Raw genomic sequence first — 16,502 nt, 5'->3', positions numbered from 1 at the left:
GCACGAGACGATTTCTGAAATAAAATTGGGAAGTCGTGGTGGACTGGTCTTTGCTCCCAAAAGACACGTTTTGGACACAAACAAAACCCACAAAGGCTGCAAGCCCCAGATGTCCGCCGGCTGCTGTCCGTGAAAACCCCCTGGCCTCCCGGACACCTGCGCCTCTTGGAGTCAGGACTGGATGGGGCCCTGGGCGTCATGGCCCCTGGAGGCTGGCCAACCGGAGGGGAGACTGAGGCCCCGGGGGCTCTTGTCTAAAGCCAAGGCGGGCCAAGGAGAGAACCAGGTCTCCCGCCTTCTAGATCTTTCCACTACTTCACCGGATTCCTCGGAAATTAGCAATGGAAAAGCGATCCCACGCTGGGGGAAGAAACGAGTCATATTTTCCGTCCTGGCTCCTTACGAGCACCTGGGACGCGGTGGGTCCCTCACAGATACTGTGCGGAAGAGGCTGGGTTATGTCACGAGGGGGGAGCAGTTAACGAGGAGGTTTTGGAGGCGCTGACATCATGGGTGGGGCTCCTGTGTGAAATTAGCCACCAGGGCCTCAGCGGGCACAGTACCGCCTCTCCCGAGGCTGCCACCGCCCTGGGGCTGGGCCCCGAAGGGATCAGGGTGGGTGGCTGGCTGGGCCGGCCGGGGCTGGCGCGAGGGTGATGGCGAGGTCCCACGGCGCGTTGCTGCTTTTGTCCCCTTGGACATGGAGGCTGAGAGGCCAGAGCTGGAGCCGGCCTGCCGGGGCCTGACCCTGGCTCGCTGCTCGCTGGTCCTGTGCCCTTGATCAGGCTGCCTGGCCTCCCCCACCCTCGGTTTCCTCCTCTGTGAAATCACATAGCAGCCGTAACGTGGTACCTGGCACGTAGTAAGTGCTCAGTAAATGCCAGCAGCTACTTGGTACTTATCCTGGGCTCTCTTTTTGTTCTGAACCCTACACCATCACGGAGTCCTGTCTGTTTTGTCCTTTCTCCCCTATTCCTCTGGTACCCAAACTGCTCCGTGTGGAATGAGCTAGAAGCTAGAGAAAAGGGGCCGGAGTGTCCCAGACCCATGCATGGAGTCTAAGGAGAGCTGGCTGGGCAGGGTTCTTCCGCCTGCCCCACCAGAGAGGGGGTTCATGCCCATGGGGATAAAAGACTCAGACACTGAAACCTGGAGCTTTGCTCAGTGCCATGAAGGTTAAAAGGGAAGTGGCAAAGGGAGGTTTTGGTTTCCTTCCAGATGGCTGAAGTCACCTTCTGTGCCCACGACTAAGCTATGTTCCTTCCTTCTTTCCTTCCTTCCTTCCTTCCTTCCTTCCTTCCTTCCTTCCTTCCTTCCTTCCCTTTTCCCCTCTCTCTCCCATGGGCTCTCTCTCTCTCTCACATCTATTCGTGTATGTTTCCGTTAGTTGCTGAACACAGAGAGTAAAGCCAAGGGCATATTGCCTCTGTTGTTTTTTTTTTTTTCATACTAATAATCTCACACAAAGTAGCAGGTATTGAGCAAATAATCCAGAGCAACTCTGTCCCATAGAACTTTCTGTGATGGTCGAAATATTCTGTATCTGAGCTGCCCATACAGTAGCCACTAGCCTCAGGTGACTACTGAGCACTTGAACTGTGGCTAGTCCTACTGATGAGCCGAATTTTAAAGTCTATTTCATTTTAATCAATTCAAATTTAAATTTAGATACTCCCACACAACTAGTGGCTACCATTGGACGATAGCTGTAAGTCACAACCCCATCCCATCACTCTGAGTTAATACGTGTTCAGGGGCGCCTGGTGGCTCAGTCGGTTAAGCATCTGACTTCGGTTCAGGTCATGATCTCATGGTCTGTGAATTCAAGCCCCGCATCGGGATCTGTACTGACAGCTCAGAGCCTGGAGCCTGCTTTGGGTTCTGCGTCTCCCTCTCTCTCTGCCTCTCCCCTGCTCATGCTCTGCTTCTCTCTCTCTCTCTCTCTCAAAAGTAAATAAACGTTAAAAAAAACGTTTAAAAAAGAAGTGTTCAGAGCACTTATTATATTTATTCAAAATTGTGAGCGTAGTTCTGGTCGTCTGTGTCTCCGCATCAGCACGGGCCCTAATATGGTTTCCTTGAAAGCAGAACCTGAGACAAAAGTGGGCCCGCAGACAGCTTAGTTGGGAATGAGATCCTCATAAGGGATTTCCCATAGGAAACCCACAGAAAATGCTTTACCAGGTTGATCACTGCTACCAGGGCCTGGCACTTGATCCTCCGGGAAGGTCTGGGGTACTTGGGAAATACATCTTAGCACTGTCTACCCAGGGGATGAAAGCGGGAAGACTTTATCACCAGCTCCTGCTCACGCTCGGTGAAGGATGGTTCCAAGGGTGTCGGCTCGCGGCGCTCCTGGGCTCTGTGAGCATGAAGGCAGAGCGGGGTCCTCCAGGTGTCCACGCCACATTCTCAGAGGAGCACCAGGGCAGGAAGCGAGACGTGTCCAGCATGCGCCCAAGGCACAGTACTGTCTGTGAACCGTGTACACCCCTGTGAAACCAGCTGCCGCGGTGATGGCTGGAGTACCAGAGTGGGGCCGAGCGGGCTCTGCTAGTGTGAGACATGTGCCCAATACAGTCCACCCCTTACCTCCCTCGGACCTGCTTATGCCTTTGATGCAGTCTAATCTGCCAGAGTGCCCTTTAAGGTGGTGGCTAGCAGCAAGGTAAGTTCTTATTTATTTATATATTTATATATTTATTTATTATTTTTAAGTTTATTTATTTATTTTGAGAGAGAGAGAGGGAGGGAGAGAGAGAATCCCAGGCAGGCTCCTGGCTGTCAGCACAGTGCCCGATGCAGGGCTCGAACTCATGAACCGTGAGATCATGGACTGAGCCAAAACCAGGCGTTGGGTGCTTCATCCACCGAGCCACCCCGGCGTCCCTGAACCAATGTGTTCTTAATATTGGGGACACAGTACTATATGTCCGAATTTGTCTTCTACCCTCCAACATTGAATACACTTGCCATGTACTGGCCTCCAGATTTTGAAGGGATGAGCAGTGGGTGTCTGAGCAGAATGTAAGTTGCATGACAGCAGAATTCTTGCCTGTGTTAGTCATTGCTGTGTCTCCAGCACCTAGAACAGTGTCAGACTCAAAATAAGAACTCGATGAATATTAGCAGAATAAATAAAGTGGCTTCCAGTGGGATTTACTATCAGTAAAATATATTATACGGCAAACATTTTCAAAATATTATAGGACTGTCACTGGGGTGGGTGGATCAAAAGACACAACAGAAAATCTAAGAAGAGAGAGAGGTGTGCGCTACAAATTTCTCTGTTTACGTCTACTTTTTTTTTTTTTTTAATCAGAGATGGGGAACTGGGCAACCATTCTGAAAAATGATATGACATTATATCTGTGTCTCTCTTCTTGCACCAAAATAAACTTGAGGTAGATTAAGAATCTTAAATTGAAAAGATGAAACCATAAATAAACTGGGAGAAAATATGATCAGATTGCTTACACAATTTTGAGGTGGATCAGATCTTCCCAAACAATGGCACCCGTATCAGGGGTCATAAAAGAAATAATGAAGATTTTTGCTATATACAAAGAAACATTTCTACACGTGGAATGCAAATTGGCGCAGGCCCTGTGGAAAACAGTACGGACATTCTACAAAAGATTAAAAATAGAATTACCAAAGGATCCGGTCATTCCACTACTGGGTATTTACCCAAAGAAAATGAAGAAAACACAGACTTGAAAAGACATATGCCTCCCCAAACCAAGAGCACACTTAACACACTGTATGTTAGCCAGTTTGACAATAAATTATATTCAAAAAAATGAAAAGACCTATGCACCCCTATGTTCATCACAGCACAGCATTGTTTACAATAGCCAAGATACAGACGCAACCGAAGTGTCCACCGACAGGTGAATGGATAGAGAAGATGCGATATATATCTAGTAGAACCTTGGATTGCCAGTAACTTCTTCTGGGAGTGTGTTCTGCAAGACGAGCGAGTGTTACTAATACATTTTAACTTGATAGACAAGGGACGTCTTGCAATACGAGTCGTACGTGATGCCAGATGTCACATGATCACAACTCAGCCAATGGTTCTTGAAATTCACTGTGATATACGAGTGCTTTGGACTACAAGCATGTTTCTGGAATGAATTATGCTGGCAAACCAAGGTTTTACTTGGTTCCGATAGATAGATAGATAGATAGATAGATAGATAGGAATATTACTCAGCCATAAAAAAGAAGTCTTACCATTTGCAACACGGATGGACCTGAAGGGCATAATGCTAAGTGAAATGAGTCAGAGAAAGACAAATACCACATGATTTCACTCATATGTGGAATTTAAGAAACAGAACAAAGAGAGAAAAAAAGAGACAAACACACAAACAAACCAACCCTGAGACCCTTAAATACAGAGAACACACTGGTGGTTGCCAGAGGGGATGTGGAGTGGGGGTGGGGGAAATAGACAAAGGGATTTAAGAATGCACTTATCATCATGAGCACTGAGTAATGTATAGAATTCTTGAAAGATTATATTGTACACCTGAAACTAATAATATGACTCTATATTTAATTATACTTAATCAAAACTATTTAAAAAACCCAGAATTTCCACATGGGGGAAAAACAATAGAAGCAGACTTGAAAGACAATCACTGGGAAAAAATAGGTGCCGTACAAAATAGTTCTAACTCAATATAAGTAAAATCCCCTTGCAAACCAATGAGACAAAATATTTGCAAAGGATATGGGAAGGAAACTCACAGAAGAGAAAGTTCAAACGTCTAATATATCTATGGGAAAGGTTTAATTTTGAAGGCTGCAAACTAAGATAAGATTTTGTTATTAGATTGGAAAAGCTTATAAAGAGATTAAAGCACGTGCTTATAAAAGATGATAAGTACCAGTGAGAGTTCAGGGAACGAACACTCTTATGTGTTGCTGGGAGACAGCAAAATTGGGAAAATGTCCTGGAGGCAAAGTGGGCAACACTCATTCATTAAACAAATATTTACGGAGCATCCGTTTGTGCCAGGCGCGTGGTAACAGCTTACCACTCATCATTGCTTTCATCTACCTTCCAGGGTGGTGGGGGAGATAGCTAGAAAGGAAGAAACTACCCGAACCAAGTTCATAATTACCGCAGGGGTAGAAAGTACTCAGAACTGTGTTTAACAAAGGGTCCCATCTTCATTGGGGCGGGGAGACTTCCCTAAGGGGGTGGTGCTGAAGCCAAGTCTAGCACGGTGACGATTTGGTGAGATGCGTGGTGAGGAAAACTGTCCTGGGCAGAGGATAAGGCAGTGTGACCTCCGGGGATGTCCCCCACCCTCCCGCACCTGTGACTCCTGGCGCACTCGGGCCCCTGCTGATCTTACCTCACTCAGCTTCTGATTCCAGAGTTTCTACAATGTATTCTTTCCCCGCATGAGTTCAACATGTGTTCAACATGTGTTCAACCCCGCATGAGTAGAGCATCAAAGACACAGGAAAGTGTGCCTCACAAAGGAGGTCAAAGGAGGTCAACGGCGATGAACTGTGTGTGCAGGGGTCCTGAGTTCAGATTTAGCAGGCACATACATCGGAGCAGCTGCTGTGAATATATTCAGAGAATTAAAGAAAACTATGTTTAGAGGCAAATGGGTTCAACGAATTAAATGAAAGTATGACATCAATGACTAAACAGATAGGGACTCTCCATGGACAAATGGGAATGATTCATGGAAATTCCGGGGCTGAAGAAAAACAATAACTGGAGTTTTACAAAACTCACTAGGTGGGTGGGCTCCAATTCTGGCGATGGCAGAAGAAAGGATCGGTAAGCCTGAAGATAAGTCAGCAGAACGTATCCTATCCAAAGAGAAAAGAGAAGTAAGATTGGCAAAATAATAATAATAATAATAATAATAATAATAATAATAATAAACTAGAACTTTGGAGGCCCGTGGGACCCTATCGAGTGGTCCAAATTCACGTAATTGGAGCCCCAGAAGGAGAGGATTGAGATGTAGGGGTTAAAAGTTTTGAGGCTCTAATGGCTGAAAACGTCTCAATATTAACAGGGAACATTAACCTATAGATCCAAAAAGCTCAGCAAACCCCAAGCAAGAGAAACGCAAGAGAAACCACCTCTTAAAGCCAGAGGGAAGGGGGAAATCTTGAAAGATGTGGAAAAGGGGCGCCTGGGTGGCGCAGTCGGTTAAGCGTCCGACTTCAGCCAGGTCACGATCTCGCGGTCCGTGAGTTCGAGCCCCGCATCAGGCTCTGGGCTGATGGCTCGGAGCCTGGAGCCTGTTTCCGATTCTGTGTCTCCCTCTCTCTCTGCCCCTCACCCGTTCATGCTCTGTCTCTCTCTGTCCCAAAAATAAATAAACGTTGAAAAAAAAAATTAAAAAAAAAAAAAAAGAAAGATGTGGAAAAAAAACGGACCCGTTCTGTGAAGGAAAATGATGATGTCATTGACATCTAGCTTCTCATTGAGAACCAAGAAACGACAAATCCAGAGTTGTGTCGTATATATAATAAAAGTCCTAGGGCACCTGGGTAGCTCAGTGTATATACAAGAGTCCTGGGGCACCTGGGTAGTTCAGTCAGACAGCATCTGTCTCTTGATTTCTGCTCGGGTCGTGATCTCACTGTTCATGAGTTTGAGCCCTGCATTGGGCTTTGTGTGGACATCGTGGAACCTGCTTGGGATTCTCTGTCTTCCTCTCTCTCTGCCTCTCCCCTGCTCACTCTCTCTCTCTCTCTCAAAATAAATAAATAGGGGCGCCTGGGTAGCTCAGTCGGTTGAGTGTCTGACTTCAGCTCAGGTCAAGATCTCACAGTTCATGAGTTCGAGCTCCTCGTCGGGCTCCGTGCTGACAGCTCAGAGCCTGGAGCCTGCTTCGGATTCTGTGCCTCCCTCTCTCTCTGACCCTCTGCCACTCTCACTCTGTGTCTCTCTCTCTCTCAAAAATAAATAAACATTAAAAAAATAAAATAAGAAAACAAACAAACAAAAAAAGAAAACTGATTATAAGGCAGATAGATGATTATTGTCCGTGGCTCTGCAGATGGCTTTCGTACGGGGGAGACAGGACCACCTGCCCCGGCAGCAGCATCTCTGGGCACTGGGGCCTCATGGTCCAGGTCCCACTGTGGCTCACTCCATCTTCTCCATAAGCGTCAGCCTCCTCTTCTCTGCCCTGCAGCTGGTACCACAGAGACATTGGAGAGGCCTTGGGTTTGGACTGGGGCAGGGCCGAAGATGTGAAATGGGGGAGCCCTCATTGTGAAATGGGGGTGCCCGGCTAGCCGCGGCACAAGGAAGGAGCTCCCCAGGAGCTCCGGGAGGGGCGGGCCCAAGGAAGGAGCTTCCAGAAGGAGGTGTGTGGGCTGCGTCACATGCCGTGAGACGGAATCGGAGGCGACCTTGGCTTTGGCAAGAGAAGGCTCATCACTGACTGATGAGAGCCTTTCAGGGGAGGGTGGCCGAGGGGTGTCTTGGTGGGTGCGTGGGGGTGGGCGGGAAGAGGGAGGGAAGGGGCAGCTTCTGGAGGTGCGTGCGGCATTGAGGGTGTTCTTCCCTGTGGAGGGAGGAGCCTGAGTGTGCCCGGCGCCGGAGGGAAGGGAGCGGTGGGTGATGCGGCAGAGATAGGACGAGGCTGCCAACGAGGCGGAGGGAACGGGCCTGGACGAGCAGGTGGGGACGTGGAGTGGAGGGTGTGGACTCCTGCCCGCTGAGCTTGGTGGCTGGAAGGCGGGGGGATGCCCTGGGGGCCCTGCCTCGCCCCGGGTCTAGGGACCTCCTTTTGCAGCCGCCACCCTCCACCCCCAGCACCTGGGATGAGGACTTATCCGTGTGACAATCTGACAGGCTGTGGCAGCACCGTGGGAGGGTGGCTGGAAGGACATCTGAGCTCAGAAACATGCAAGTTCCAACACAGAGCGCTGCTGAGCAGTGGCTCGGGCTCCGGGCGCCCGGGGCCGTGGGGCTTGGCCAGCACCGGGACGCCGGGCACGCAGACCTGGCCGGTGCCCTGCGGGAGGCAGGTGGGAGGCAGGAGCTGACTCAGGCCCTGACTCAGCAGGGCGGCCGCCGGGGACACGAGGGGGTCCTGCGGGCACCACGAAGACTCTCAGCTCTGCCCCTGAGAGCCCTTTCCGGGGAATGTTCCAGAGTGCCTCTCGGTCCTGAGTGAAGGTGGCTTCTTTCCTCCTTCCAGAGCTCAAAGACATTTTCTGAGATGATCCCAGGGCCTCCAGGGTCGCGGGGCCCCAGAGGGCATCCTTCGAGCTCTTCAAGGTGATACAACCTGTCCACAGTTGCTCTGATGTCATTCACGCGCTCACCGCTGTCTCCCTCCTTCCCTCTGTCCTTTGTCTCCTCCCTCCCTTCTCTGTGTTCACCGGTGGCCTGCTGTGCCCCAGGACACGTGCTGGGCACATGGACGAGACAGTCATGAAGCTGGCCCCGTCACCTGGACCAGGAACAGGAGGCAGGAGGAGCCCAGGGAAGGCGATAAGCTCAGCCCCTCAGGCGTGAGGGCTGGTGGGGGTGTCCCAGGCGGCTGGACAGGATGGAGCCCCCGAGTCAGCGCCTGCCTGCGGGTGCTCTGAGCCCCCCTTCCCCCCACCTCGGGGCTCCCTCCAGCACACACAGCCCTGGCCTCGAGCCCCCGCAGGGTAGGCCTCAAGCTGCAGAGACCTGCCTGGATCAAGGTCATGGACCCTCTGGGCCGGCCACACCCAGTGATGGATGCAGTCAAGAGTATAAGCCCGGCCGAGTCCATCCAAGCTGGGCCAGCTCTGGGGGCCCTTCTAGTTCCAGAGCGCTCCTGCAGGGTCAGGCCCCTGTCCGCACCTGCGTCCTTGCCCTCCCGGCCACAGGGGTGACCCCAGGCTGTTCCTCCCTGACATCCTGCTCCCCGAAGCCTGCCCGTGCATGACTTCCTGCCAGCCCGAACTGCCACACACGGGGCTGGGTAGAGCCCACCCCCCTTCTCAGCGGTGGGGCTGAGACCCGAGCAGGCAAGGGCTGTGTTGGGGGGGGGGGGTCCCACCGACCCAGATGGGGGCTGTCGGGGCTTCTGTAGGTCTGTAGGTTGGGCAGACCCCTTGCTCTGAGCAGCTTCCCCACCTCCTCAAACTCAAAACCCCTCCCCTGTAGGTGCGTCCCAGCATCCCTTGGCTCATGGCTTCCAGATCCTTCTGGCCTCAGTGCCCTTCCTTGCTGACGCTTCCCACACTCCCCAGGGTCATAGCTACCGGGACAACACGGTACAGCCTCCTGGGGCTCTGAGCTCCAGGACAGCAGAAGCCCGTGAGACCGAAATGCACGCAGAGACCCTCTGTGGGGCCCTGGCTCGCTCCGGGTCTCTCCAGAAGCCAGCCCGGCCCTGACGCACTGATTCTTGGGAGCATGGCTTCCTTGGGAGGGGATCCCAGGAGACACCAGGGGGAGTGGAGGAGGTGGCAGGGAGGGGACACAGCCAGTATGCCGTTGGGTGGGGCTTTGGGTCTGCCTGGCTTGCAGCCAGAGACAGCGTCTGCCCACAGAGGCAGCGAAAACACTTCCCGCGTGGGCCCGTGTGTGGTCACTCTTTGGGGGCGCCCTTAGGAAGGGTGGGGGGAGGCTCACAGGCATGTGGCCGCTGACACCAGGTCTCTTGGCATCTCGCTCAGAGACAGAGGGAGAAATGCTGTCGAGTATTGTCTGCTGTGTTGTCTCCTGAGAGTCTCAGCAGGGAGGGGGCTGTGTGACTGCCCCCGGGGGCCCCCTAGCCTCCCCCCTGCAGGCCCCCAGCCACAGCCTGCGCCCCTGGGGCCCAGAGGACCGGCCGGGAGCCTGGCAGCTTAGCCCCGCCGGCCTAGTCTAAACCCGTGTACCGCCAGGCAGGCCCAGTTGGCCGTCGCGAGTGCCTAAACAGCCCAGCCTTTGTCCCTGGCGGTCACAGGCGCCGCTCGCTCAGCGCCCAGCTTGTTTTTCCCAGGCTGGGCTGGGCAGGCAGAGGCACGGAAGCCATGGAAACAGACACAGACCACCTGTCCCGCCCCAGCTCTGCTCTCTGCCCACTTGCTTGCCTCGTCTCCGCAGACCTCCTGGGGTGCTGGCCCTGCCCCAGCTGCCCTTGTCCTGCCCGCCCAGGACCGCAGCTGGGCCGCAGAGAGCCCCGAGGTTTCCAGCTGTCCAGCACTTGTCACGAGCCGCAGGCTCGAGGACTGGGGTGCCGAGGGCTCCTTCCTTGAGTCATGTGCTCTCTCCCTCCTTCTCTGGCCGCTGCCCGTGGGGCCCGGGAAGGAGGCTGGCTCAGGGAAATGCTCTCTGATCAGAGCTGCCCCGATAAGAAGTGGGCTACCTTGAAAGGTAGTGAGCTCGCCGTCACGTGAGATGTTTAAGAGCAGACTCCTGGAGCTGCTATAAGGGAATCTTTGTCGTGCGTGTGGGAAATTGAATGAATGAGCACAGGAAGAATTCTTTCATTCATTCACTCACTGACTCATTCATTCATTCATTCATTCATTCATTCAGTAGACACCAGAGGCATCCTTCTTTTGGGCTAAGGCCCAGGGCTGGGTGCTGAGCATGTCACAGGGAGATTCCAGTCACAGCCCTTGCCTCCTCGGGAAGCAGAGTCCATGGATAAGAGGATGTGAAGGGGACGCTCACAAGTGCACGATGCCCCCATTCAGGCAGATTCAGTCTGGAGAGACCACAGAGATGATGAGTTCAATGCCCTAGTCCATGGGTGGGGAAACTGGGGCACGGGGGGGGACAGACATGCCACGCAGAGCCTGGATAACTCCCCAGAACTTCTGGACCCACAACCATCCAAGCCGCAAGGGCCCGTGGGAGCTCTAAGGAACGGACACCCTCTTCCAGGTTTGGGAAGTGACTCAGAAAAGGCTCTATGGTACGGCTGGCGTGAGGCTGGACATTATCCACTCGTTTGATGAACCTTCCCCAGGATGGGTTACGTATGGGGCTGGGCTGTGAATGCCGAGAGCACCTGGGGAGATTGTTCCTTACTGATGGAATTCTGGGGTCGGACAGGCTTGGCTTGTGCATAACAAACCACTCCAAAGCAGCAACATAAAACTATAGCCATTTTATTCTACTTGTGAATTCTGTGGGTCAGGTATTTGGCAGGGGCCCCGCGGGTTCAACTGTCCTCTGCCCTGTGATGTGTGGTGCCACACCCGGGACACCCTGAGCGGCTGGGGCTGTAGCAGAGTATGTCTTCACCCTGGCGCCTGGGCTGGGGTGATTTGCACCAGCACACCACGTGGGCTCCCCATGCAGCCCGGGCCTCCTCGGGCACGGAGGCCTCGGGGGACCCGAACTTGCTTCTCACGCAGCAACTGGGGCCCCAGGGTGCCAGCTCTGCGGCCCTTTAGGACTCGGCCTTGCCCTGCCGCCACGCTTTGCTGGCTGAAGTCGTCACAAGCCTCCCAGATTCAAGAGGAGAGGACGCGGACCCCACCTCTCAACGGGAGGAGCACCCAGGCATTCGCAGCCGCGTTTAAAACGGCCGCACTTCCTCCTACCCCTGGTCTCCAATCTTCTCCTCTCCTCTTTGCAAATTCTACCATCTGCCAAGGCTGGGCTTCACCGCCAAGCCAGAAAACCTTCCTGCTGACTCCTACCCCAGTAGCACTTTCTGGATCTCTTTCTAACTAATAACGCGGACAGCTGTGAATGTGACAGTCGACACCTTGGAAACGTGCCCGTGTGTTCGCACGTGTTCGATTTTTGGCTCTCAGAACAACTTCGTGAGACGTTCCAGAGGAGGGGGCACCTCACCTGGAGTTTTGCAGGACGAGTAGGAGTTCTCCAGGCACAGTTTGAAAAAAGATACGGTGAGCGTGGGCACGCAGGCGGTCAGTTATGGCTGGAGGACAGAGTTGCACGTACTATAGGGCATGGAGGCGGGGCGGGGCGGGGAGGCGGTGGTTCTGGTCGGAAACTGCACCAAACGGACTCCTATCTTGGGAGGACCCCTCCGGCCCTGACTGTCTGAAGACTGGAAGTTGGCCTAGGGGGAGCTGGTGCTTGCCCACAGGCCTCCCACAAAAGCCCGTCTGCCTGTGCCTCGACTGTCCCTTTTGCATGGCTTCAGGGGTCCTGTCAACCATTCTCCGGGGTGGGTGGGTGGGCCTCGCTTAGCCCCATTTTACAGATGGGAAAACAGGCTCAGGGATTTCTCTGGAATCTGAGCTGGGAGGGAGGGCGGAACCAGGGTCCAGGGCTCCCTTTGTCTGCCCCGTGCCCTCGTCCCTCCGGACCTACCCCTGGGCAGTACGGGAAGCTCCTCCTCTCTCCCCAGCACCCCAGCCCCACCCCGCCCCCCAGCTCCCTGCCCCTCTCAGCCCTGACCACATGGCCCAGAAAAGCCCATTGAGAGCCAGCTGGAGGCAGCCGGGCCTCTGGTTTGCATCAACAGGCAGCAGGGAGCACGGTCACGTGCTCACTTATGTCCAGTGCTCCCTGTGGCCACCAGAGTGGGGGGGGGGGGGCGGGGCGCGGACACAAGAACCAAGTGGGGAAGGGATGCTGGACGGAGGGGAAACTGAGGCCCAGAAGGGGCCAGGGCCGGGCTTCCGCCGCCGGCTTGGACCTGACATCCCCCTCCGTCCAAGCATTCGGTTCCGGCTCTCGAAATAAACCCTCCGCCCGCCCGGTAGCCAGCCGGCCAAGGGCACCGCCGTGCTGCCAGCCCGGCCTGGTCACCCCGAAAAGCTGACGGAAGCCAGCTGCCCTCCCAGCGGTCGCTCGGCAGGCAGACACCCGGAGGCGTGACGCCTGCCCCCGTCCGGCACCCGAGGCCGCCAGGAGGGGCCTTGGAAAGCTCGGCTCCCCTCTTAACCCCCCGGGGCTTTGCAGCTCCTTTCCGGAATGGCTTCCTGATGAGGTAATGCAGCTCCGAGCGCGGGAGGAGGCCACTGGGAAACGCTGCTGGCCGGGCCCCAGCTCGGCTGGATGACGGCGGCCCGTGGCCTCCTTGCCCTGCCTGTCCCGAGGCTGCTAAGATGGGGACGGAGGGAGCCAGGTCGGGGAGTGGGGCTCCGGGCCTTGGCGCTTCGCAGCCCCGCTCGGAGGGCAGCTGGGGGACCCCAGACCTTTCCTCATCTCCTGGCCTCGGCCCCCTGGCCCCGGCCTCGGCCTGCAGCCTCTCAGTGACCCTGAGGGTCCCCACCCTGCGACTGCGTCACCACCCCGCGGGGAAACCGAGGCCCAGAGAGGCCGTGCTAGGCCCAGCATCATAGCAGGGATGAAGGCACCCTGGCGGGGGCGGGGGGTGGGGGGGCAAGGGAGGACCCCTGCGGTGCGGATCGGGGTCTGGGAACCACACGACGGGCTTGCTCTGACCTGCCAAGCTGCATATTCCTGGAACACGAGTCTTTTCCGGCCACAGAGCAGAGAGCTCGAGGCCGCCCGCCCCCCCCTTGTGTCGGAGCCTGGAGGAGACGCCGCGCTGGCCCCTCCGAGGGCTGTCCACCCGGCGTCCCCTCAGGGCCTCTCTGGGCCCCGCGTCAGGCGGCCCCCACCTCCCCTTCCGGGTAGCTGGTCGGATATGGAAACCGAGCAGGGGAGCGTCCCCGGGCGCGACTCCCCTCCCTCCCCTGTGGCTCCCCCACTCCCCGCCAGGCCCCCCCCCCCCCCCCCCCCCGTGCTGGGTTCCCAGCGAGGCCTGGTGACCCCCACCCTCCCAGGTGGATGAAGGGACGCTAAGAATTGAAACCACCCTGGAACAGCAGCCCCACAGAGGCCTCCCGGGGTGCTCACCGGGCACTGGGAGCCAGGGGAAGGTCCCCTCTCGGGCTGGGCCCGGCAGACCCCCTGCTCTTGGGGGAATTTAGGATGCTGGTGGTGTGCCGCCCGCAGCCCCAGCCCGTCCTGTGTCTGCCTCTGATTTGTTGAGTGACGTGGGCCAAGCCCCTGCTCCTGGCTGGGCCTCAATCTCCCCATCTGGAGACTGGAGGCGCCCCGGGGCTGGGGTCAGAGAGGGGGCCTCAACTGGATGCCAGGAGCCCTCCCCCCCGCCCCCCTCCCCCCAGGTCTGCAGCTGTGTGGGGTAAGCCTCTCTCTGGGCCTCGCCTCGAATTTCCGCATTGGAAGAGACCCAGGGACCACAGCACAGCACCGGGTGCACAGAGGAGGGCCAGGCAGGCCCGAGTCGTGCGGGAATTAGTGGCTGGGCCAGGATCTGAGCCCAGACTCCTCTGCTGGCCCAGAGTGACCCCGCTGGGCCTCCTCCGACTCCCTGCTGCTTTCCCTGCACAAAGCCCGGGCCAGGGAGGGCCAGACTCCAGCTCGCCCGTGGAACTGCTCCCCTCTGCTGCCCCCTGGTGGCCGTGAGGACACATGGCGACCCAACCCTAAACCCCGGCACCCACAGGCTCCAGGTACCCACAAATAGGGGCCCCTTTAGTGCGGGGACACCTGCAGGGCTGGGGCACCCACAGACCCAGAGGCACCTACAAGGCACCCGCTAGGCTCCCTGGCTGAGAGCATCACCTGCGTTATTTCAATGGGTCTTCTCATGCCCCCCACAGGTGGGGTACGGCCACGATTGTCCCTTTACAGATAGGGAGTCAGAGGGGTCACTGGGCCAGCCGGGAAGACCCCCAGGGAGATGCTTCATCAGGTGGCTGGTGATGTTTGCACTCAGATGCCTCAAGTGGAAAAGTGCCCACCCCAACCAGCAGCCTCTTGGGGCTTGATGAGGAAACCGAGGCTCCCTATTCTGTGGGGGCAGGGTAGTCACCCACCTGGAGGAGAGAAGGGCCCAGCCCACGGGAACAGGAAGGTGTGTGTTTGGGCCCTGGGTGCAGGGGTGGGAATGAGGTGGTATCACTACCCTGAGGCCCCCAGCCCTGGGTCAGAGGGGCGCCAAGGGCCCACACCCACACCGGGAGTGCCCAGAGCTATCACCGGCTTCCCCGGCTTTTAGCTTCCAGGCCCAGGATCTGCACTCGATGAGCCGCCCCACCCAGGCCAGGGCCTGCACACCCCCCAGGTCTGCGCTGATCACCAAAGGTTTTCACGGGGGACGCAGATGGGCTCAGAAGGCTCTAGCAACATGCCCATGGCTATGTGGTGACCACACTGTGGAAGGCACTTCTGGGGACACGCATTTCCAGCAGCATCATCAGAGGGGAGGGGGGGAGGGCTGATGGGTCAGCAGCTAAGAATGTGCCCGTGGGTCCCGTCTGCAGGTGCTGCCTCACAGGAATGCTCTCTGGTCTCTCACCTCCCTGGTCTCCACAAAGCTCCCTCGGGTTCTTCAACCAGACCCCACCAGCCTCCTGCTCGCTGGTTGCTAGTGCCTGGCCTGGGTACCCATCACAGTGGGCATGATGCTGGCACCGGGCTGGGCATGAGGCCGGGACCCAGCAGAGAAAGTGGTTTTAGAGGTGGAAGGGCCATCATCCAACTGAACCCAGGCGTCAGCTTCTGCTGGTGGGGGACCTGACACCCAGATAGAGGGAGGTTCTGACCGGGCCTAGGATGGGCCCGACACAAAGCTGGGGTGGCACCAGGGCCAGAATCCCGGGGGTCCGATCGCCTGCCCCACATGTGGCACTGAGTCCCAAGGGGACAGAGCAGGTGGAGGGCAGGTGAGCACCTCCCAAGCCCCTCCACATCTCCCTGAATTTCCCACCAGGAAGGAGACAGTCAGATTGGTATGACTGATGAGCACCAAGACTGGCAGGAGGGAGACCTGGCCTGGTCCTGGCAGGAGGGAGGGGCAGGAGGGAGGGGGCAGGGGGCAAGGGAAGGGACTCAGTCTCCTGTTCCTGCCCAGGCTATCCCTCTCAGCCTCAGAGGCCGGTGGCCGAGGCCCAGCCAGCCAGCCAGTCTTGCCATGACCTCTGATGTCATTCTAGGCGTCCTCTTCTCAGCCTCCACTGTTCTGAGACGCTGGCCTCTGAATGAACGGATGCTCAGGAGGTGAGCGTCATCCGGTGGGTCCACTGGGGTCCAGGGTCCTGACCGGGTACCCTGACGTGGAGGGAGGGGGCGCATACAGGCAATCCAGGTGTTAGCTATCTTGCTGTCCTGTGACCTTGGCCTCCACATCAAGCAGAGGTAAGTGGGCCCGAGACGGTAACTGGGCCGTAAACATCCCCAGGGCTGGGCCCCTGCTGGTCCTTCAGCGCTCGTCCGGCCTCCTTGGGCAGCCCCCCGCCTGTCTGGCTGTGTGTCGCTGGGCGTTCGCTCAACCTCTCTGTGCCATAGGAGGTGACGAGGGTGCTCACATCACAGAGCACGGTGAGCTGACACTCAGAAGATGCCCTAGCACCTGGTGCACAGAAAACGCTACGTCTGTCCAGTCACAGACGTCGTGGATCAAGACGAGGGATTTGGGGAGCAGCCAGGTGTGGCCCTGCTCTCAGGGTTCTCCCGGGTCTGGGGCGGCAGACACACGGCTCACGTCAACCCTCGCGGGCAGCCTGGGGCAGGAGAGGGGGCTCACTCCTGGGGACGTGGGGCTTGGAGGGAGGCCGGGGAGGGAGGCCGT

The sequence above is a fragment of the Felis catus genome, chromosome B4 (assembly GCF_018350175.1).
Source record: "Felis catus isolate Fca126 chromosome B4, F.catus_Fca126_mat1.0, whole genome shotgun sequence".
Lineage (NCBI taxonomy): Eukaryota > Metazoa > Chordata > Mammalia > Carnivora > Felidae > Felis > Felis catus.
This window is presented reverse-complemented; position numbering follows the sequence as displayed.